The following is a 24,785-nucleotide window of genomic DNA, read 5'->3' as shown; positions in this document are numbered from 1 at the left end:
GATAATTTTATTAGTTTACAAAAAGAATAAGTAATAAAGAAGAAAATAAGCATAGTCTTGCCTTAATAAAGATGCATATTATCATATTTAAAAAGTAAATTTTTACATATAAAATAGCCATTATGTTCACATAAAATAGCTAATATTTGCAAGAAAACTGAACTGCTGTCATCTTTTATCTGAGTCTATACATCTTGATGTACGATGGTAAAACGGGTTTCAATGTAATTCGTAGATGTCGTAGTAAAATTAAACAACTTTATTGGCGTGACGTTTTTTTCGATTTTGAAAAAAAAAATTGATAACTCAAAGGATAAAAAAAGAAGCCGTTTCACTGTACACTTTAAACATCAAAGAAAGTATATGAAGAGTTGTCTTATTGCCACCCATTCTTCCTAAATTCATAAACCTAGTATTTGATTAAGACAAAACACCAATATGACAATGCAAAACGAAACTGTCACTTGATATTGATGCTGGTCACACATTCTTAATGTATATTGTTTGTTTTATTATATAACGTTTTTATGATACCTTAACCGTATTTTCCATGTTTTTTTATATATGCAGTAATATGTTGCTGTTAACGAATTGTCAATAGTCACACTTAGATGTTGATAATACCTTGCTATAAGTATATTGATATCATAATGTGTCTTAGATAAGATTGAAAGACCTTTTTGAAAAACGCCCTTGTTTTTATATGGATCCATGGAAAATTGATCCTTCCCCTTTTGTTTTGTTATAAAAGGGAAATGATTAAATAATAAAATTGAGAATGAAAATGGGGAATGTGTCAAAGTGACAACAACCCGACCATAGAAAAAACAACAATAGAAGGTCACCAACAGGTCTTCAATGTAGCGAGAAATTCCCGCACCCGGAGGTGTCCTTCCTAAAATGTTTATTTCAAAATGATAAACATTTTTTAAAACCCAAAAAGAAAACGTAAGTAGGGGTCGGAAAGGGGAGGCGGCAGTCTAAAAACATCTTAACGATATATAGGTCAATTTGCTTGTTTATAAGAAATAAGGCATTAAAAAATTTGGCGGGAAAATGTTGTCTCTTGCTTTTTCATAGGTTTATCATTGAAAAGTTTAAGTTCTAAAAATCTATTGAAAAATAACAGATTTTATTAGACTTTCACAGATGGCTTATAATTATACATGTGAAAGATTTATAAAGAGAAAAATGGTGGTCAATGGCAAAATTTATTTAAGGCATTCAAATGTATCAAACAAGAGGATTCCGAAAATCTGACAAAAATTTCAAAACATGGCAATCGAACATCCTTAGGGGAGCTCGCGGGTATAGATCCATTTTTTTTTTCGCTATTTTTTTTCTATAAATAAATTTTTCCAATAATTAATAGTAAAATAAAATAAAAATAGGTGGTCATCGTTCATTTTAATTCACAAATTGCCTTCCAAAAAAGCATGCATTTTTGTTAAGGTACTTTTTTATGTTAAACTACTACGTGAAAAAAGGAAATACCGCAATAAAAATAACTAAGTTACAGAAATTGCTTAAATTACAAAATAGTTAATAGTCCAGTCAATCTAGCATAAATTTGGTCCTTACCTTAACGTAATTTCAACAGAAGATTTTTCAGTTTTAATTTTTAGCATTATACCTCAAATATACTTCGACAAAAGTTCAATAAAATCTAATTTGAGAAAACTAAAAAATCATGGTTTTAAGTTTCCTATGGAGATCTGAATTGATATGGGAGATAACTGCAAAATAGGCAGAAATATCAATAAAAATGATACAAAATTGTAACTTTACCGCTTCTGTTCACCAGAATGTATGGATTCTTGATATTTTAGCCGTCTTTGGATTATTAAAACAATTCTAACGGTGTTTTCATATCTGATATCAAACTACAACCTACCTTTCATAATTCATTAGATTTTTTAGCATGTCAAGGTAAAGTATCTCAAATTGAATAAAACTTATTAAGCATATATTCTTCTTTTTGCGGTGTGGAGTTTTTCTTAACAAGGTAGATGCTAAATAATATAATTTGCAGATATAAAGAATATCAAATGTTCACATTATTTTTTTCAAAATGATCACAAAGCCATAAATTTGCAATTTCTTTAATGACAAATGTGCCAAAAAAAAGAAATACCCATAACACATGTGCAGAGGATTATACACTATAGTCTAATCAGAACTTATAACCCCATCAAAGTATCAAATTTTACATGATATTATAAAAAATCGACAAACAACTGACAAAAAAGACTAATTTTTGCGGAGTTATCTCCCCCTTTCCAAGGTTTTTAATTTCCATAAGAGATTAAAAATGCAAAATTTGAGTTTTCCTCAAGTTAAATTGTAAGGGACTTTTTTCTGCGTATGTTTGGGGCTAAGTGCTATAGATTAAAACTAACACATTTTTGTTGCAATTACTTTAAGGTTCAAAATTAGTTTGACTGGACTATAAGTTTAGGTACAGTTTATTTCAAGAAAAAATATAGATATTTCCGATCAGTTAAAAAGACATTGCAATTTAAATGCAAAACAATGACAATTTTTCACCAAAGGAATAATAATTGGAGCTTTTTAAATGATATATAAAAAAGTAGATGTGGTATGATTGCCAATGAGACAACTATCCACAAAAGACCAAAATGACACCAGTATAAGAAATAGATCATTAATTATGATAAACATTTTAAAAATCATCTAGGATCAAAACGAATAGATTTTTGTACCATTTCATAAAGTAACAACTAATAGTGTAATAAATTAAATTTGTAATGGAAAAAAAAACAGTACTTGAGCGATGTTCAAAACTTGTAAATCGATTTAGAAATGACTTAAAAAGGTAACAAACATATAATATTTCTTTCCTTCGTCCCGTAGGTGTTCAGTCTTTAAAGAAATTATCGATTACATGAACTGGTGCTTGAATAAGATATTCATGAACATTCCTCATTAAATCAAACCATTCGCTCATTGTGAAATCAAGTTCGTTCCAGTGTTCCTTAACAGCTCTGTCAAATTGAAATTTATCACTTACGTCAAAATTAATGTTATGTCGTATTTTATTGCACAAAAGTTTCAGGAAAAAATTGTTTGTTGAATGCCGGTTCTTCATATTCAAACAATACGTACTACACACTGACTTCATTTGGCTATATTCATGTTCATATCTTTGTGCATCTCCGAGTCTAAAATAGCATAAAAATCGTAGAAAGTAAATGTAACTTCTTGAACAAAATCCTGAAACTAGCACTCCATATTGGTCAAATTGGTTTTTTTTCTTTCCCTCATACATTTCTAATACTTCTCTCGGGACTAATAACGATCTCTCTGGGAATACATAATCTGATGATGATAAGTAGAAAATTTCAGTGAAATCGCGTGTAACCCTTAACATGTTGTCAAATAAATAACTCTGCATTATTCTTTTTCCTTCATGAAACATACACAAATCTAAATTTTTTAAACCTGCATCGGTTACTTGTAGACTTTCATAATATTTCCCTCGAGTGTATAGCCATGAGGCTAATAATATTTTACCAGATATAATACTGTCTCTAGATTCCATAGTCAGCAATTGCACTTGCAATTCACGTAATGCGTAAAGCGTTTTGTTTCCAAGATTTGTATTATCCGTGTCTATATAATGGCATAACACTGCAATAGTTTTTTGTCTTACGACTGGCACTTTGCAAACGGTTGATAGAAAAGATTTATTGATAGGATTAACTCTAGACTTCATATTATACGTTGCTTCCCTGCAATGACGAATTATAAATTCAACTAATTTAAATATGTCTAATTGTTCCTTTTTGTAAACAGTATTTTCTAAAATGTTTATATCTAGCTTTTGTTTTGTCATTAAGTACGGAAATCGTGCAAGAGTTTTAGTTTGCAGCACCCATTGCCATCCATTGCTAGCAATATCACATAAAACCTGCAACAAAACTTCTTTTTGTGAAGTATTGAATCTTTCACGAAACATATTATTACCTATTACAAAATAATTTGGACAATCCTCGTCAATTATAAACTTTATTAATCGTCTTAAGCATAGTCGAAAACAAAGAAGTATATTCTGAGGAATCCAATAAGTCGAACTAGTGTCTTCTACTACCCAGAACATCACGGTTTTCAAAAAATAGGAGCAAAGTACTTGTGCAATAGTTTGTTTGTCTATAATATCTTTCAAAACTAGTTTAAGAACCCCATAAACTGATATCTGTGTATGATTGAAAGTTGCTACTAACTGTTTTTCCGCTGTACAAAATGATAATCTCCAGTCCTCATCCTCAGCATGATTTCTGCTGCTTCCTACAGGAACAATATGGCACCCTTGTTTAACAATCGAATAAATCATTTCCTGAGAAGGCCAACCAAATTGCCGTTTACGATATATCCATTCCATTGCAATTTTCGGCCAAGATTTACTTTTTATTGAAAAAATTTCATCTAAGTCAATAGCTACACCCGGTGTTGATTTCATTAGTGCAGGTCCGTGCTGTTTTGAATCAAAATAATTCTTCGTAAATATATTACACAATACATTCATATAATTATTAATCCATTTACTTGAACAAAATTCTGATAACATCACATATCCAGGGTGTATATTATCCATCAATGAATCATATTCAACATCCTGTATAAAATTATTTGTTTGATCTCCCCTTTCATATGCCAGTAAATCATGTACTACATAAAGTAAATCAATGTCACTTCCGATCGTGTCTAAACCTTCAGATAAACTACCAACAACTTCCATTCCGGCTGAATCAGGATTACCAGGTTTATTTAAAAACTTATTTATTAACAGTCGACGAAGTTTGACTATTTTCTCAGTCCCAATATGAAGACTAACAAAACGGGAAAAAAATTCTGATTGTGTCTTCATAATAGCCATTCGTTCTTCTCTTTTACCTTCAATACAAAAATGTATGTGATAGTGAAAATATTGATTACTGTATATATCTAAATATGTTACAGTGAATGTGTAAAGTTGGGGATTACATTAATTAGTTCATTCCACTTTTCTGTGGAAAGACCTATTGTATTTGTTCTGATTATTAGGTCTTTCCACTTTTCTGTGGAAAGACCTATTGTTTTTTAAGTCTTTCCACTTTTCTGTGGAAAGACTTATTGTTTTTCTTCTGATTATTATTTTTTTTTTTTCCGCCAAACTTTGTTCTTGCGATAAATGTTTGTTTCGCAATATGTCGCTTAGATATTTTACATATGGTATCGTATAGTTTATGCGCTTTTAAATTTCACCCTGCTAAGCCAAACCATTTTCTTCGTAAGAGTTATCTCCCTATTCACTGTTTAACATCTGTGTGCATCTCCTTCGTAACAAAAAAAGAAAGCGACAAAATTTTTTTTACAAATTGTTCGTTACATCCTCAGTAATTTTTGGCGCATTTGGATCGAAGCGATTCGATGAAATTTTATAGGAGTTATCTACCTTTAAAAAATAAATTTGTCGGTATGTTTATATAACTCATAAACCATTAACCGTATAACCCTGGAATGTTTTTATTTGACTCCCCTAGGTCCTAACTTAGAAAATGAGGTCAAGGTCAAAGGTCAAGGTCAAGTTCTCAATTGTGACTTTTGCTTGTTTTTGCATTTTCTCTGACACTTTGAAAGATACATATCAAAGAACAAGTGCAAAATGTCTGCTTAATTGTACTGAAGATATGCTACATTTAGTCTTATACAATTAAATAGCATCTTATAGGAGTTAGTGCCCCTGAAATGTCTTAATATGAGGTTATAACTGCAACTGAGTTCATTATAAAGGCACTTGACCTTGTACAAAAGGTTAGGTGACAAATGACCTTGAAAAATGGCTACCGGAAGTGACCTTTAGAAAACCGGAAGTAGCTTTTTTTGCAATTTTGTCACATAAAAGTACTCAGAATCCATATATTTATTCATATAGATAGATGAATAGATTACTGAAGACTAAAAATGACTTCCAACAAACCGGAAGTGGCCAATTATCTCCCATTCTACATACAAAAGTACATAGAAACTATATATTTTTGGAATCAGTGTGAAAGAAGCTATCATATGAGACCGGATGTGACATTCTTTTGACCGGAAGTAGCATATTATCTCCCTTATATCACTCAAAGAGATAATTAAACCATCATTTATCGCATCAGTATGAAGAAACTACCTTCTTATCCAAATTCCTTTGGTGTGGAAAGACTTTCAATTGTTCTCTGAACAATTGGTTTTTGATTTTTAATTATTTTTTTTTTCTGCCTAATTTTAGTTCTTGCGATAAATATTTGTTTCGCAATATGTCGCTTAGATATTTGGTATATAATATCGAACAGTTTATGCGCTTTTGAAATTTACCCTGTGTAACCGAACACTTTTCTTTGTGGGAGTTATCTCCCAAAACACTGTTTTCCTTGTGTCCACTACTCCTTCGCAACCGTAAAAGATTACAACAATTTTATTTTATAAAATTGCTCGTTATATCCTTCGCATGATTTGTCCTATTTTGACCGAAGCAATATGAACGCTCCATATGAGAGTTATTTCCCCTTATGCATTTGATATAGGTGATATGCATTTCTATCTTGTAAACCATAAGTGATAGAGACCTAAAATCTTTTGATTTGAGGTCCTTGGTACGATAAAAATGAAAATTAGGTCAAGGTCAAAGGTCAAGGTCATATTCTTATTTTTGAATTTGGCTTATTTTCACTTATTTACAAAAACCGTATAAGATATCAACAAATTATTTGTACTAAATTGTTAGTTGCGACATGTCGTAACACGTTAATTTTGATTGCAAGGGTACGTTGAAGGTAAAAGGGAGTTTTCTTCCCTCTTGTATTTAAAAATACACGTATAGTGATATAACTCATTAACCAAATATAATTAAGACCTATGGTCGTTTGATTTGAAGTCCTTGGTTTATGACCTTGAAATTGATCTCAAGGTCATAGCTTAATTTGACATTCTAGATTTTGACCTTTGCTTTTACCTCATATGTATACATGATAAAGCCATGAGACTTTTGGCAAAAGGTATCAAAACATTTAACCTTGAAAAAACAACCGGAAGTGATCTTGTGTAAACCGGAAGTAGCTATTTTTTGCACTTTATTAATATAAAAGTATACAGAACAAGATATTTTTCGAATCAGTGTCAAGTAATATTCAAATATTATCGAAAGTAACATTTTTCAAAGCGGAAGTAACAAATTATCTCCCTTATTTAAAAAGTATTGTATAGAAACCATATATTTTTGGAATCAGCGTACACTAAGCTATCATTTGACGATTGAAATGACATTTTAAACTTAATTTTACAACTTTCATATTAAAAAACATTGTTTTTGGTGGAAAGACCTGCAATTGTTCTCTGAACAATTGGTTTTTAATTATTATTGAAAAAACATTTCCGCCAAATTTTATAAATTTTTGTTTCGCGTTATGGCGCTTAGATGTTTTTTATATAGTATCGTACAGTTTATACGCTTTTAAATTTCACCGTGCTAAGCCGAACAATTTTCTTTGTAAGAGTTATCTCCCTATTCACTGTGTGCATCTTCTTTGTAACAAAAAAAGATATTGGTACAAATTTTTTTCTTAATTGTTCGTTTCATCCTCAGGAATAATTGGCTTATTTGGTTCGAATTGATTCGATGAAGTTATATAAGAGTTATCTTCCTTAAGAACATGAATTTGTAGCTATGTTTTGGAAACACGTGATCCTTAAGCTGTATGAAAAAAATTGGACCAAAGTGTTAGTCGCGACATGATATTAGCGGAAAGTTTTAGTTTAAATGGTACGCGTCCTTGTTTAAGGGGCGCCACGCTACGGAAATGGCCAAATGAACAAAATGACTAAGTATAGCTTCAAACTTTGCAGCTTTCATGATGTATACATGCAACTTATTGTGATTTATCAAACAAGGTCCACCATCCTCCAACCCCCCAACCCCTTTTTTGGTTTCTCTTTTTTCAAGGAATCCCGTTTCGCTTTGAAGTTCAGTCCTATGAATTTTAATCTTAAAATGCAATCCTTCTCATAAACAAACGTCTAAAATAGAAATTCATCCCGACAAAAATCTGCTCCAATTCATGTGTTTTCTGAAATTCCTCTATGAATGATTTGTTAAAATACTAAGATAACAGCAGTATGTTTTGTGTGAATGCATTGAACGACAATAGTTAACATGTAAAACATATAAAATGAATCAAGAAAAAAAGTTCCCGTTAGGTGCGGTGCGTTTGATTGAGAAATAAAATTCAATGACGTAGAAATTGCTGCTAAATTTTTAAATATTGATGAATTCCGACAATCAACTTTGAAATCATGCATCAAAATACAATTCTGTGCTCACGTAAACATGTGAACGTAAGAGGCATGCATTTTCCGTCGTCAATGACCTGTAAATCATAAAACCAATGGTGATTGTGTTTCTCCGGTCAATACACATATGCTCTGTCCAACGGTCTCCCCTGAAAAGAATCTAATTAAACTCCAGACATATATATTCGTTCGTCATATGACTTCTAAACATCATTACGCGCGTGGACCTAAATTTAGAATAACATATTCCTTATCCAAATATGGAAAGTGAAACTTCCAAGACAAAATGTTACTTAGTTTTTTCCTACAAGTTCAAACAAAATGCACACCTGTTTATTACAGAGTCCAAGACTGCATTTGTTTCTTTTTTGCTTGCTCAAATAGACCCTATCCCATGGGTTCAATTAGTATATCAATGCAATCAATCAACCAACCAACCAACCAACCAACGAACCAACCATCAAACCAACCAATCAATTAATTAAAAAAAAAATTATTCATGCCTCAGAGGGGAAAGACCGTCTCAGAATTGTTTTTGAAACAATTGATTGGAAAGACCTATTGTATATGTTCTGATTATTATTATTATTATTAGGTCTTTCCACTTTTCTAGGATCTTTTGATTTGAGGTCCTTGGTCCAAAAAATTGAAAATCAGGTCAAGGTCAAAAGACAAGGTCATATTCTAATTTTTGAATTTGGCTTATTTTTACTTATTCCCACAAACCGTATAAGATATCAACAAATTATTTGTACTAAATTGTTAGTTGCGACATGTCGTAACACGTTAATTTTGATTGCAAGGGTACGTTGAAGGTAAAAGGGAGTTTTCTTCCCTCTTGTATTTAAAAATACACGTATAGTGATATAACTCACTAACCAAATATAATTAAGACCTATGGTCGTTTGATTTGTTTAATATAAAAGTATATAGGACCAGATATTTTTGGAATCAGTGTCAAGTTAATATGAAAATTTTATCGGAAGTAACATTTTTCAAACCGGAAGTAACAAATTATCTCCCTTATTTTAAATATATTGTATAGAAACCATATAATTTTGGAAGCAGCGTACAATCAGCTTTCATTTGACGATTAAAATGACATTTTAAACTTAATTTTACAACTATCATATTAAAATACATTGCTTTTTGGTGGAAAGACCTTCAATTGTTCTCTGAACAATTGGTTTTTAATTGTTATAACAATACTTCTCGAAAAAAATTGACAAAATTCTTGTGTCCACTACTGTACTAATAATACATGTCCAGTCGTGTAATTTTTGATTTTATTAAAATGGATAATTACCACGTGAATCACTGTTTACATTTACTCGGAAGAAATTGTTCCGAGTATTCCTTATTTTGATTGGTCAATTTGTTACCTGGATACAGGATGCTCTTATATATTTCTTTGTTTCGGGATTCGCGGTACATTTGAAATTTTTCATTGAAATTATTTATTTCTCAAGTGGAGTTAAAGGATTAGATATGGTTGAATTTTATGTTTCTACCATACTTCCTTTGGTTTTTTTTTTTTTAGTTTATGGTTGATATTATTTCTTCCATACTAAAATTTGGATTATTTTAATTTTTTTTTCCTTAATATGTATTGGTATTATTGAAGATTGTTTGGTTAAGTTGTAGTTAGGTTTATTTATATTAATATGTACTAATATTTTTATTTTATATTGCAGGTAAGGGACTCTTTTCAGTTAGTATTGTTCACACTGTTGGGTGCTGTTTCTTTTCATATGAGATATTGTTTCTTGTATGGAGAAAAGTTTATGTTCAGGGTTGATATTGTTTCTTCCTTGCTTGCTTTAATTATTTAGTTTTTGCTTGATAATATTTCTTGCATGCTAGATTAACAAGCTAAAATTGTGTATTATTTATATGATAGTTAAAATTAATCTGCTTAATTCTTTGTTCAACACAGTTGTTTGTTTATTTTTTGGCGGCCGTTGGCTTGGCGGCTAGCTCATGTGTTTATTCGAGCTGTTTGGATGAATATATTTATCATTTCTAATGGCTAGACGCTATATTTGCTCTTTAACATTAACTTTACATGTTATATGTGACTGTCAGTGGTATAGTCGAGTGTTTGTCCTGTGCTGTGAAATATATCGATCTGTTTGTCTTGTGTATATATTGTGCCGTAATAAAATTGAGTAACTTTGATTTTTTTTTGTGAGAAGCCTGGTAATTGACCAAAAACTTGGCAGCCACCAGGGTATACAATGTACATGTATTTCATCGTATTGTCACAACGTTGTGCAGCTAACTCCCAAGAATTGTTGTAGAGAAAAGAAATAACAATGCCGTAAAAATCGCTTGCCAGGTCCGTAAATCTCAGTAAAATCCAACAATAAAATATCTGTTCCTAGATAAAAATACAAATTCTATGTTACTAGCTGATGATGAGAGATGTGCATTGTATGAAAATAATCGATAAACGTGTTTTAAAGTTACACCGGATCAATAGAATTCAAAGCATGCACTGCTCGTGAACTGTGATCGAAACGTCAATTTCCTACAATGACAAAAGAAATACATTGTGTGCATTCCGTCGTTATACATGTTGCCTCTTCAACGTCCCCACCTAAAAAGAAAGAAAAATACTAAGTTTTCGCTATTATAAACACGCGTCACGTATTGTCTCCTCAATCTGGAGCGAGAGTCGCGCGCGGGATCTGAAATAAAATAAAAACTTTCCCAACTAAATATAAAACTTTACCATGCCAAGAAATTGCCTCCGTTGAAATTCTGCAAATATCCCATAGAGCAAATTACATGGATGATTAATATTGACCATTTGTTATATGACCGTGGTCTAAGCGACACGTACATAAAGGTCATAAATTAATTGTTGAATGAAATCAACTCTTTAACTACTAATGAGTGCCGTAGGAGGTCTACCGGAATTTTTAGCTAGAATTTCTTGGCATGAGTAAAAATAATATGAGCCCTTTGTAGAAAGAAAGAATGAAACAAACAAACAAACAAACAAACAAACTTACACACACATCAATCAATCATGTTTCAAAGGAGGAAAGACCGTTTACAATTGCTTTTTAAAGCAATTGATTTATATTTATTATATATAATTGCTTAATTTTCAGGAATTATACATACTCACTTGATTATACATATTAACTGGAATGAAGAGACAATGAATTAAAGTTTTAAACTGTTTACGTTAGATTTGATAAATGTACAGGAAATGAACACTGTCCACATTATTAATTATCCCTGAAAATTTTAAGTGATTATGTAAATTCTGTTCAAGGATTAGATATAACCAGTAATGATTTTATTAATTATGCAAAATTCCTGAAAACAGTCATGTGTGTAATGACTAGTCTTATGTGCACTTTGAAATATTGTTAAAGATATGAATTGGTTGACACAATACATTAAATGTATTTGTTTAACGTTCATAACTAGTTAAGTAATGCAAAACATTCATATCTGAATTTTATATAATTTCATATAACACTATTATACTTAATATATTTAATGAACACCTTGCGATATCACCTCGAATGCAATAGATGGTTAGCTCAATCTCGTGTCAAATGCGAACCAATGAGTTCATGCTTTTTATTTGCTGCGTCTCCTTCATTTAGGTAGTAAATAGTAATTATAACAATGGTTGGTTTGAACTGAATCATTATTATATGTCTGTTGAGTTGATATAACTTCCTGGTGAATGCTAAGAGGGTTCTAAATATTAGTTCAGCGTCAGAAAACTTTCAAATTTACAAAGAAACTCTTAACCATATTATCTTTTATATAAAAATGTTACGTGTTAAATTTAAAACTTGAAATCATGAAGTACTGTTGCAGGTTGTACGTGATATTGCTGGCATTAGATGGTAATGGGGCCTGCAAACTAAAACTCTTGAAAGATGTCCAGTTTTGATATCAAGCACTATTCTAAAATTCTGAAAAGACCAGAGTTTGTCTTAATTTGCATGAACTTTTACTCGACATATTCCAAAAGTATGACTTGTGTCTTAATATTTCTTGCCAAGTTCTCATTTATATTAAATTTGTATGAAAGTTATTTGACATATTCTCGACATTCTGAATATGGTCTTACAATTTCTTGACAAATTCTTCACATTTCAATACTGTCTTGAAATTTCTCGACATGTTCTCGACATTCTTATTTTTTCTCAGTATGGCTTGACATATTCTTAACATTTTGAATTGTGTCTTCAATTTACTTGACAGTTCTGAGTTTTACAAATCATGACCAATATTCATGATATAACTTTAATCTTTATTTCTCTTTATATAATATACTGTTGTTTCAAGTTACACTTCAACAAGAATGTGTCCAAAGTACACGGATGCCCCACTCGCACGAACATTTTCTATGTTCAGTGGACCGTGAAATTGGGGTAAACACTCTAATTAAGCATTAAATTTAGAAAGATCATATCATAGGGAACATGTGTTCTAAGTTTCAAGTTGATTAGACTTCAACTTCATCAAAACTACCTGGACTAAAAACTTAAACCTGAAGCGGGACGAACGGACGAACGGACGGACAAACGATCGGACCCATATACCAGAAACATAATGCCCCTCTACTATCGTAGGTGGGGCATAAAAATAATAGTTGGGCATGTAAAATTAATTGAAAATGGTGGTATATAAATATCTTTACAAATGAAAATATGGCTATGAAATCTAATGTATAAAATAATTTAAATGTTGGTGTGTTGATATAAAACGATTTAAAATTGGGTTTTTAAACAATTACAAATTTTGATTCCTAAATCTTATAAATTAAATGATTAAAACCAATCATACTGTAGACATATTTCATTCTGCATTCATAATATTCAATGTTTATATGGTAATTAATTATTGTACCAAAATGTGGTTTATATAAATTGCAAATTATAATGATATACAAATCATTCATTTAACAGAAGAAAAATTTGTGTAATGTCATCTGTTGGAATATATATTAAGTATTACACATGGACAGGATGTTCCCCATAAAATTAAGCTATTCCACACCCGGAGTACACCACTGTGTCTAAACCACACCGGCAAAATTTGCTCGGACTCGATGGTATCTAACATCCGGCACAATGACGGAACACCAATAGACAAAAGAAAGATAGGTTTCTCCTTATTCTTTTATTTTTTTTATGATATCGAAAAATATATATACATATACAACTATTTTCTATTGTGAGATGCAATATTTTCTACAACCGTTCTATATTAACGGAGAAATAAGTCAAAATGCATGTCAAAATGACGAATTGAGTGAACCTTGCCTCGAAATTGTTTAATTTCTCGTTAAATTGTTCACATTGTACGGAAAGAAAGGTACGGGAAGATAGATATTGACACGGAGATTGCAAATTTAGTTATTATGAGCATCTCCATAATTGTATCTCTGTGTATGGAACGAAAGAAATGGGTCATGTCAAAATGGAACTGGCCGGTTTCGTCAATGTATACAACCCGGTTTCGTCATAGATTTCAAAATGCATAACCCGGTTTGGTCAAATAAAAAAAATCATAATCTCATTACATTATACTTGATTATTTAACTTCAGCGTTCAAAAGGAGTTTTGTGGGTCGTTGGAAAACAAATTCGTTCACCGGACAACGGCTTATTATTTATATGAGTCTTAGATTCAAATAAATAATAAGCAAAAACTTGAATTCCTACTCTTATAGAACACAAATATTTTAATTTACTTTGCATTCCGAAATTTTTTAACAGCGCATTGAGATTAAAGCTCTCTAAATATGCGTTTTCTATATGAGTTATGGGAAAATATGTTGAACATGTTTAAACTTGAAATTAAAGTTTACGGTCTTAAAAATCGAAACACACAATTGATATGTGATTTTCTCGCACAAAAGGATGGACACCTTTATAAGTAATCTAATCATTCTATGTATGTAATCTTTTCTACAATCGTTAAAAATAAATCTTCTTAAGGATAAACGTTGATAATAAGACAACTGTATATGCATGCATAATCGACATAGAAAATGAATGTAGGATTACAACTACCATGCATTAAAATAATTTTTTTGATCCCTTATTGTAACTATACTGCTATGTACAAATTAGTATAATAGTCTCAGGTCATCGACAAAATTCAATAATAATTATTTTGTTAATATTACTAAAAAAAAACGAGACTGTACTGTCGCCGTTTCGTATGATGATCGTACACTGACGTTGGTCAATACATTTTGACAATATATACGGACAGACGGATTCAGTTTATTTCAAAGTGGACGTATTATTCAAAAATGTCTATCAACATGAAAAGTTCATACAAATTCCAAGCGACAACAACCCGACCATAGAGCAGAAAACAGCCGAAGGCCACAATGGGTCTTCAATGAAGCGAGAAACTCCCGCATCCGGTGGCGTCCTTTACCTGCCCCCTTAAAAAATATTTATACTAGTTCAGTGATAGTGGACTTCATAGTAAACTGCGAATACATGTATATTTATTATATTTAAAGGATAATTTTAACTATGAAACAAGTTTTGGCACACATCGCGCATTTACTATACCAGGTCTGTCATCGGACGAGTTAAGTTTTTTTCATCATTTTTTATTATTTGTACTTTTGTTGTACTGTTTGTGTCAGCGACAATACTTTGACTCAGTCCATTCCCGAACACACTCTTGTAATTCCATGGTTGTCTGTGGTTGCTTTATACCATATGCGTTTTGAACATAAAATAGGCAGGTAGTTTTCTTGTGTGAATTGTTTTACATTTATAATTTAGGGATCTGTTATAGCTTCCTTTCATGCAGTTTGTGTGTTTTTCTCATTGTTTAAGGCATACGCTGACCTACACTTGATTAATTCAACATAATTTTTGTGTCTTAAAGAAAGTTGTCTCATTGTCAATGTTTATGGGATAAGTGGTTATCGTCACTTCTTCTTAATAAGACCTAGATATAAATGACGGTCATGTTTTGCAAACCAACTTTTATTCATATTGAAAATACAAAACTGTCAGATATTGTTTTCGAAAGTTATCTTGAAGTTTCAATTGAATTTGAACTGAACAAAAAATGAATTTGAACTGTAAAAATAATGTGAAAAACATGCCTATGAAAATAAATATGCCTACCAGAAACGGTGAGAAAGTTACAAATCTCACTGCTATGTTATGGATGCTTAAGTGTGAAAACTCGCTTTAGTGCGCAAGTAACACAGTATATATAGTACCAGAAAATCTGGCAGGACTGCATGCATGATTAATTTGTGCAGAACAGTATAGACTATAGTCGGTTTTGGACTGTTTGTCAATGATTGAATGCATAAATGTATTAATAATTGATAGTAAATATTGTAAACTAAGTGTATATAATATAGTATAGTAAATTAAAATTATGGCACAATCAAAACACATCCTTTTATTTTTTCATCTTTGCATACTACTATTATAAACAAAGAAAATATAATAATCTTACAAAATGATTAGATACCAGTGTTTGCTATTGAGTATTTATATTCCATATAAAATTAGTTTGAAGTTAAGTGAAATAAGGGATACGCCTTTCATTAGGAAAATGTGTATTATCATAATTAACTATGTCCTAAAGTGCCCGTTTAAAATAGATTTTAACAAGCCAAGTTTACTTTACAATAAATATATATTTAAATTCTCGAAAGACAATGTTCAGATCCATGCCAAAGTTTCTTTTCCTAAATTGTTTGTTCAAAAAAAAAAAAAATCCGGGTGATATATATAGACGAAACCGGGTGATTGTGTAGTAACAACATTGACGAAACCGGTTTATTTTAATTTGACATGACCCTTTTCTTTCGTTCCATACACAGAAATACAATTATTGAGATGCGCATAATAACTAAATTTGCAATCTCCGTGTCAATATCTATCTTCCCGTACCTTTCTTTCCGTACAATGTGAACAATTTAACGAGAATTAAACAATTTCGAGGCAAGGTTCACTCAATTCGTCATTTTGACATGCATTTTGACTTATTTCTCCGTTAATATAGAACGGTTGTAGAAAATATTGCATCTCACAATAGAAAATAGTTGTATATGTATATATATTTTTCGATATCATAAAAAGAATAAAAAAATAAGGAGAAACTTACCTTTCTTTTGTCTATTGGTGTTCCGTCATTGTGCCGGATGTTAGATACCATTGAGTCCGAGCAAATTTTGCCGGTGTGGTTTAGACACAGTGTACACGCAACTGTCAAATAGAAATTACTGCTTTGCCTTTAATAATCCATACAACTTATCAGTTGACCGACCATGCCACTACTATTTAAAAAGTTTGTTCCTAGATGAAAATGAAAATCATCATTTTGATAAAAAAATTAAAAAAATAGAATTTAAACTGATTTTCTTCATTAAAATTATGAAGTTAAATATTTTAACATAAACAAAAATTGAATATTTCCAAACGATTAAAAGAAAAGAATATCTACTCCAGGAATAATAAAAAAAAAAGTACTTATAATGGATCCATTTTCTTTAGAAATCATTGGTCTTATGAAATGGATTTAAAACATTTTATAGATCTAAACAGTTTTTGCTTTCCGGAAGGAGTTATCACAAATATTTTTTTTATGTTTAAAAATTATAAAATTCAACACTCAAATTGGATAATTGGTTTTTGGTTGTCCTAAAAAATGAATAAGGTTTTTGAATCAAGATGGAAACTAATTCCTTGACCTTCACGAAAGCCCCCCCCCCCCCGCCCCCTCTTTTTTTAGGCACACAAACTAAAAAGGTGAATTTTGGGGTTCAGAAGAAACGCATGGTCACATTTTAAAACTGCCTACAAGACACCTATTTTAGTCAATGTTAGTAAGGCAAATTTGACTGGCGGTTTTGCGAACGGCAAAAATCTAAATGCTGTTTGTCAGTAACTTCAACTTATATTCCAAGTGAAAACAATTAATTAAACGTTTAATAAAAATTAATCAAAATGAAACTACATGGGTGATTATTCAGAGTATTCCAACTAAGTTGCACCAAAAAGGTATCTTACTATACCAAATTATTCCTTGATTCTTCAAAGTTTAGTTTAGCCAAAGTAAGTATATAACAGCAATATCATGTCATAAACAGTACAGAATTAGTCTGTTCATATTGTTTTAAGGCGCAATTTATACTGTTGAGATAGTGTCAAGACATATTTAAGACTGTCAAGAATGTGTCGAGACATATTCAGACATTATTTAGAATGTCAAGAATATGTCAAGACATAGTCAGACATTATTAAGAATGTCAAGAATGTGTCAAGACAGATCGAGACAAATTTAAGACAGTCAAGAACTTGTCCAGACTAATCCTGACTCTTATCAGATGATACAGGAAGTATCGAGAAATTTTAAGACAATGTTCATACTGTCGAGACACTTGTCAAGAAAAATCAAGAACCTTTTAGACAAATTCATACTATGTCAAGAATTTTTAAAAATTATTCAGACAAATTAAGAATGTCGAGTAAAAATTCATGCAAATTCAGACAAAAACTGGTCTTTTTAGACTTTTTGACTTTTGTAGTGAAGGCAAACAAGAACAACTATATCTATGTAACTTTCATTTTGGAATAAAAATGTATAAATCTATGCGAAACATTCTACATTCATAGCAATAAATGTATTAGAAGAATTTGTTTTCTAATTATAAATGTTAATTGTGTATGTTGATATATAAATCAGCTTATTTAGACGATTGTAATCGATAAAAATTTCAACGTTTTATTTAATGTATTTAACTTTTCTATCATAATTCCGTTTGTTAAGGAAAATATAAGTGGATGAATTGGTTACCAAACACGTTATACCTCAAACATTTCTTGGTTGTTGAGATTCAGCATCCGAAACACAAAATGTTTTTATTATACACTTTCTCGATACAGTACAAATAAAGTAAAATATGGTTACAAGGGTAAACAAAATTGAAACAAAACTGTCAAAACCTATCGCGTCCGAATCGCAACTCAGGACCCTCCTACACAAGGAACGACCAAATGAAGCATGAGAGCAGGACACTGAATATTTTAGCACTAGGTCTTGATACTTTCCGATGAACTTTTGGGGAAAATTGACGAGACGTTCTTTGACAAGGCCCTGGCTCAGTAAGTCTGTATTCACACAACGATAGCGTTTCACAAAGTCTGAGTAGCATCTTCAAACTCTTGAATATCGTACGAGTAGAGAAATGTATACCCCATACGCTGTATCTGTGATTTCTTCAATCATTTTATCAGGAAAATATATTAATAGGATCCAACCACGAACGTTTTGATTGTCATTAGAAAGAACATCATCAATATAACTGTATTTGAATTGCATAATCTAGGTTCTTTGGTCTCCTTGTGTTTTACAAGTGTCCCCCGACGTTATCTAGCTATTATCTACAATAACCTAGTACTTAAACTTAAGGTACAAGGTAGTTTGATGGGCCATTAACCATCTCATCTCCCCGATGTCGTCTAGCTATTACCTAGAAATACCTAGAACGTAAACATAAGATACAAGGTAGTTTAATGTGTGGTCTCTCAATTTTACAATCAGCCAGTGGATAAAGAACTGCATATGAATATCATAAAAAAGGCTAACTGTCACTTTGATATAGTTCGCAATATTGAAAATTTTAAATAACTGGAAAGCAGAAAAACAAATGTATAAAATACCTCTATCGCAAAAATATCAGCCATCATTAGTTGGAATGGTTATCCTGTCCTATGAATTCTCTTTAAAATCATATATAAGTGCTACTGAAATTTTCGTTTTATGTATAATTATTTATATTAAATGGGGTTTCTAATGGTTGTATAAAAAGTTGATTCTTCTATAAAAGCATGCAAAAATTATTAAAAAGAAAGTAAGCTTGTCGTCATGACTGATTTTACTTCTACTTCCTGTATATTTGTTTCTATATATTCGAAATCTACTCGAGTGATTTACTAGATTAAAACAGCAAACATGAATTCGGAAACACCTTACAAATTAATCTCAATAAAAACTGAAAATTAAGTAGCAATAACATATTTTCAAAGAAAATTTGGAGGAAAGCTTACTGCGAAAAGTCAATTAAAAGTCTAATGAGTTCATAATTTTTGCGATATTCATGTGCTTCCTTTAGATTTCTACTTCAATCTTAAATTGTATTATTTCGACAATATGAAGTTACTTATACACTTTTTCTAATAAGCATCTACAATTCCACATGCTTGCAAAGTATCTTTGACCTTAAAACGTAACATACCTTCTGGAATTTGCAAACTATCTAGGAATTCATCAGTATCTACCTTTTCGGAAGATATCAATGACATGATGCTTTCGCTAAGAAACGGAGAAACATTTCTGTCTATTCCAAATACTCCACTGTTTAAATGTAATGTGTTTTTTTCCCAGGCCTCAAATTTGTTGGACTCGTGGATGCATACCACATGTTCGGGTGATAAATCTGAGGTTTTCTTCGAACAATTATTCGAGAAGTCATTAACATAGTTGTATTTTCCCTTTTTGTAATAATCATGATAAACATTTGCTTCAATGTCATGTTTCTGAGATGGCTGCCAAACAGAATGCAGAAAATTGCTTGATTTTTGAACTTTTTTATAAGAGAATTCGTTGATATGTATTTGAGCCATTGTTCTTCATATGATATAACTAAAAAAATAAAAGTATAACATGTGTAATTACAGTTTTGTTACAAAAGTTCTGCATATAATATCCGATTATGGAAATTCCTCTATCGGTAATTTATGTACAATTAAGTTCAATAAGTAAATTCATTATTTCCGATAATACACATACGTAAGACAAAGATAATTTGAAGATATAAATCACCGCAGAGAGATATCTCTTAGATTTTGTCATTAAGGTGCTGTCTCATAAATCATTATCCTTATATTTATATATGTTATATCAAACAGTGGTAAACCAAATTTCCTATATCAAGATACTTATGCTGGTCATTTCAGTTGTTTCAATTGGCTCTGAGCTAGCTCACAGTAACTGCTAGTACTCATAGATCGGTACTTTGTGTTATTAGTCATTTTGATAGTTTGGTATGTGCTTTGTCTTGAACTGAGGAGTCAATCATTTTTTATCTGATTTCGATAGTTTGTTTATTTTTTTCGCCGTAATACCACTATCTCAAATGAGGAGATGATTAAGTGCTTGCTATCAAATTTCACTTCGCCACATGCATTATGTGCATAACCCAAGTCAGGAGCTTATGATTCAGCGAATGTATTTTTCGCTGAATTGATATTTTTGTTTGTTGATTATTTTGTTTGAATCGTTTTGTTGGCCTCTTAGAGTTGACTATTCGGTATCGGGTTTTCTTATGTTGAAGCCCGTAAGGTGACCTATAGTTGCTTACATCTTAGTTATTTCATCTATGGTATATAGTCGTCTCATTTGCCCGCATGACAATTTTCTTTTTTTATTTGCAATACATTTCCGAGAAAAATAATCGTACGTTCATGTAAACTGGCCAATTTGGGAAAATCATTTCACACAATTGTTAATTATCATTGGATCGACTCTAATATTTTGCTGATGCGGTCAACTCGTTTAGGCTTCTCTAAATAATAGCTGTGATTTAGGTCATATTTACAAGCACATAATGCAATATTATATCCCACGCGCATGTCATCATTGCTATGTTTTCAGATTTTAATCAGTTTCATTGACTTCAATGGTAAAGGCAACACTGATAACTTCCCATCCAGATCCAAGTTCTAAATACCTTATTTATACAAAATCCCTTAAAATGCCTTAAATCTTATATCACTGGACTGCAAATAAACTCATCATAGTTACCAGGATAAAATTGTTTATCAACCTTGCAATTAAATTGTGTTCAAAAGAAAAGAAATCTAAGTTAACTTATCAGTAGAACGGAAAATAGTTTGGCCGTTAAAAGTCTCAGATAAACAAAAAAAAAAATCATTTTTGGTCAAATACTTTTCTTACTAGTTTGTCATTTATTACATAATGTCTCATCTATTCTAAAAGCCGCCTTGGGATTATTTTTCCTGAATCTATATGATAAATTATATTCAAGGTCTATTACAATATAAGATCGCGCTAAATAATTGCAGTGCAATATTTGGATGAAAATAACTTTGATTGTTATATGACCACATAGACTACAGGAAATCAGGAAAACAACGAGTTCCCCTTTATACAAAGACGTATGGCAAAGGACGTTTGAAATATATGTATTTTCGTATATATTAAGTCTAAATTGAAAACAATGTTCAATCCAATGATGGCGTTGGACGTCAGTTTTTTTACGTGTGCATGTAAAACAAATTTATTCGTAGAAGGGTACAATACAACACAAACAACATTTTCCAAAAGACAAAAATAGAATTAAAAGTATATCTTAACAAAACGCATTTGACTAGCAGGTCGAACAACAGATGTTCTTAAGACCTGCTGACTGCCACTGGCGATTGCCAAAAATGGATCACCATATGTAACAGAATGGATCTTACTATTAATTTATTATCAAAGAGAAAACAATAAATTTGTGGAACAGATGGTATACTGCAAACATTAAAACTGCATTTGTTATACGTGTGCATGTAAAACTACTGTCGTAGAGGGGTCTAAACACAACACAAACAACATTTCCCAAAAGACCATAAAAGTGATAAAGTATATTTTATCAAAATGCATTTGACTAGCAAGTATAACAACTGTAAATTAGCGGAAGTAATTTTTTTGTTCATCGCTGGCCGGAATTCGAACTCATACTCATGCCGCCTTGCACTATGCCCGACGCGCTCGACCTCTTTGGCTTTATTTTTATTAACTTTTTTGGATTCGAGCGTCACTGATGAGTCTTTTGTAGACGAAACGCGCGTCTGGTGTATATATAAAATCTAGTCTTGGTATCTATGATGAGTTTATTTACCAACTATAATCTACAATCATAAAGCTTTCGGTGGCCGGGTGTTACTTTTCTTCCTCAGTTATTATCTAGCTTCGTTTAACACAGTACATAATCTAAAAGGCATGAAGATGTAACTTTTACACCTCAACAGAATTTTCCATGGTACAGGATCTTACATATAAATGTAGGATAAAGTCACAGAAATGATTATATTATAAGTACGTCGGAACCAGTGACAACTTTATGACAGATTTTATCCATCGGATCACCAGTGATGGCGATGCAAGGCTGAAAACACGTTCTGTACATATGATTCGTCTTAATATCAGCCCAACAATGTTAGATCTGTAAATTCACCGCAAGCTTAATTATCGAAAGTCTAGGTGGTCGATAGGGCCAGTGCGTCGGACATAGTGCGAGGCGATTTAGTGCCACGATATCTTAGTAGCTTGACTTCGAATCCCGGCCTGGCAAATTAACAGATTAATATTGTTTGGCTGATATTAAGACGAGTTCTGCATTTGTTTTTAATCGTTTATTATCAATTACTGCATCTGTTGTATGGACGAAACGTTGTAATTTTTCTTCAACGTCATGCTGTTTATATAAAAGGACGTTACATTGCTACATGTCCTTACCGTGTATTCAAAAACACGACCACTTATCATATATCGAATATACAGGGTCTCCACGTGTTTGCTTTTAGCCAATGATAATTCTACAAATGTATAGGATGTAGGATAATTCAATAGAAAAGGTTATTTGATAAAATCAAACACTGGATTATTTTATTCACTTTCAAAATCATTTGGTCTGTTTAAAGTGAGAAAACAGCTTTTAAACTATAAAAGCTGCGATGGTTATATTTTATTTTAAAAGATGATTGAATTCAAATGAAATTTAATAAATACCTGTTTCTTTAACTTTCTCTTACTTTTGGCCGACTACTTTCTTGGAAAGGGTTATTAACACTCGTTTGATCTGAGTTTTTCAGTGGCACAAATAAAATGCCTCCATCTCATTTGGCCGTTGTGACGTTATTAAAAGCCCACCATTCCTAATACATAGAAAGAATATGATCGTATTCAACCAAGGACAACTCTCATGACTCTAGATAACACAAACGCATTGTCAAATGTCATTTAGAGGGGGTAAACACCAAACAATTTCTCATTAAAGACAAAATATCTTCATTTCTGGTAGATCGGGGATATATTCGACCACCGTTGATGTAAATTCGAAATATAAACTTCAAAAATGAATTGTAATACTTGCAAGAACATTGTAATTCTTTTTAATAATTCAAAGGAATCATTGTACCATGTGTACGTAGGAAACAGCCATTTTTATGCCTACTTTTTGATATCTGATTTTTTACTTCTTTCCCTTTTGCAAACACTGTATTTCATAGCCCTTTTTCAAATTTCCATTGTTTTGTTCAAGTGTCAATTCTTGTAGTCATTCAGGTTAAACTTAGAAAAATGAAGGTGGTAAAATCTATTATATATTGTTTTATATACGATTTTATACAAATCAATTATAATTTATCTGTCATTACATTTACGTACCCTTTTATTGTACTTCTTGGAACATATCGATTACCATTGCTACATTAAAGTATCTGTTGGATGAATTAAATGACCAGTGGTCCATTACCGTAACAAAAATGTTTTTCTTTCAAATCACTATATGAAAGAAACAGGCTAAAAATCACTCCTTGTGTATATCCAAAAATAGAAAAAGAGTAATATAATACAGATGACCGATACACCAAGATATGATAAGTGGTTATACACTCAAAATATTATATAGTCTCACAATACTGTTATTCATGATCAACGAAAAATTGCCATGCTTTTAAACCATTAAAACTACGCTAAATTTGATGTAAATCCATAATCACTCAATGTCATACTTTTACTACGTGTGAAAACCGGTTTAGAACGACTTACTATCCTGATAGTAATAAGCTAGACATAAGAAATGAATACATGTAAAGTATTCACGGACGAAATAATTTTACTTATTTTTCAATATATAGTTTCATTTGAAACGTAACAACTATGTGTGACGAAGTTTTTAACAGATATATCAATATCTAAAAAACATATTTTTTAGCAAACATGAGGTCAAATACGTCACCCCTCTACCATAGAGTTTTTCGTATTTACAGATGAACTATAGTTAAAACACAGTTTAAGGTTAAAAATATCAAACCAACTATGTTACAGAACGGGAAAAAAATAAAAATTAAAAAAAACGATTGAACTAATAAAAATCCCCAAAACGGGTACACGGACCAAAACTAACCGTCATATTGACTTCTTTCCCTTATGCAGACACTGTATTTTGTAGCCCTTTTTCAAATTTCCATTGTTTTGTTCAAGTGTCAATTCTTGTAGTCATACATGGTAAACATAAAAAAAATAAAGGTGGTAAAATCTCTTATATATTGTTTTATATACGATTTTATACAAATCAATTATAATTTAGCTACGGTTTTAAACGACTTACTATCCTAATAGTAATAAGCTAGA

At 31.3% G+C, this 24,785-nt stretch overlaps 1 long non-coding RNA gene across 2 annotated transcripts; it reads right to left on the bottom strand.

Annotated features, from left to right (window-relative positions):
- On the bottom strand, positions 1–24,186 carry LOC143054947 (uncharacterized). 2 transcript variants are annotated; one of them, XR_012971891.1, is made up of 3 exons: positions 23,817–24,186; positions 19,600–20,006; positions 1–4,914 (listed from the first exon to the last, which is right to left on the bottom strand). It is a non-coding gene; the product is annotated as an uncharacterized LOC143054947 (long non-coding RNA). The 2 variants fall into 2 exon arrangements; XR_012971892.1 differs by lacking the exon at positions 23,817–24,186 and adding an exon at positions 23,160–23,300.
- Positions 24,187–24,785: the final 599 nt, after the last annotated feature.

Source organism: Mytilus galloprovincialis, chromosome 12 (genome assembly GCF_965363235.1).
Source record: "Mytilus galloprovincialis chromosome 12, xbMytGall1.hap1.1, whole genome shotgun sequence".
NCBI classification, from domain to species: Eukaryota; Metazoa; Mollusca; class Bivalvia; order Mytilida; family Mytilidae; genus Mytilus; species Mytilus galloprovincialis.
Note: the sequence above shows the minus strand (reverse complement) of the source record. Positions and strands in the feature narration are given on the sequence as shown.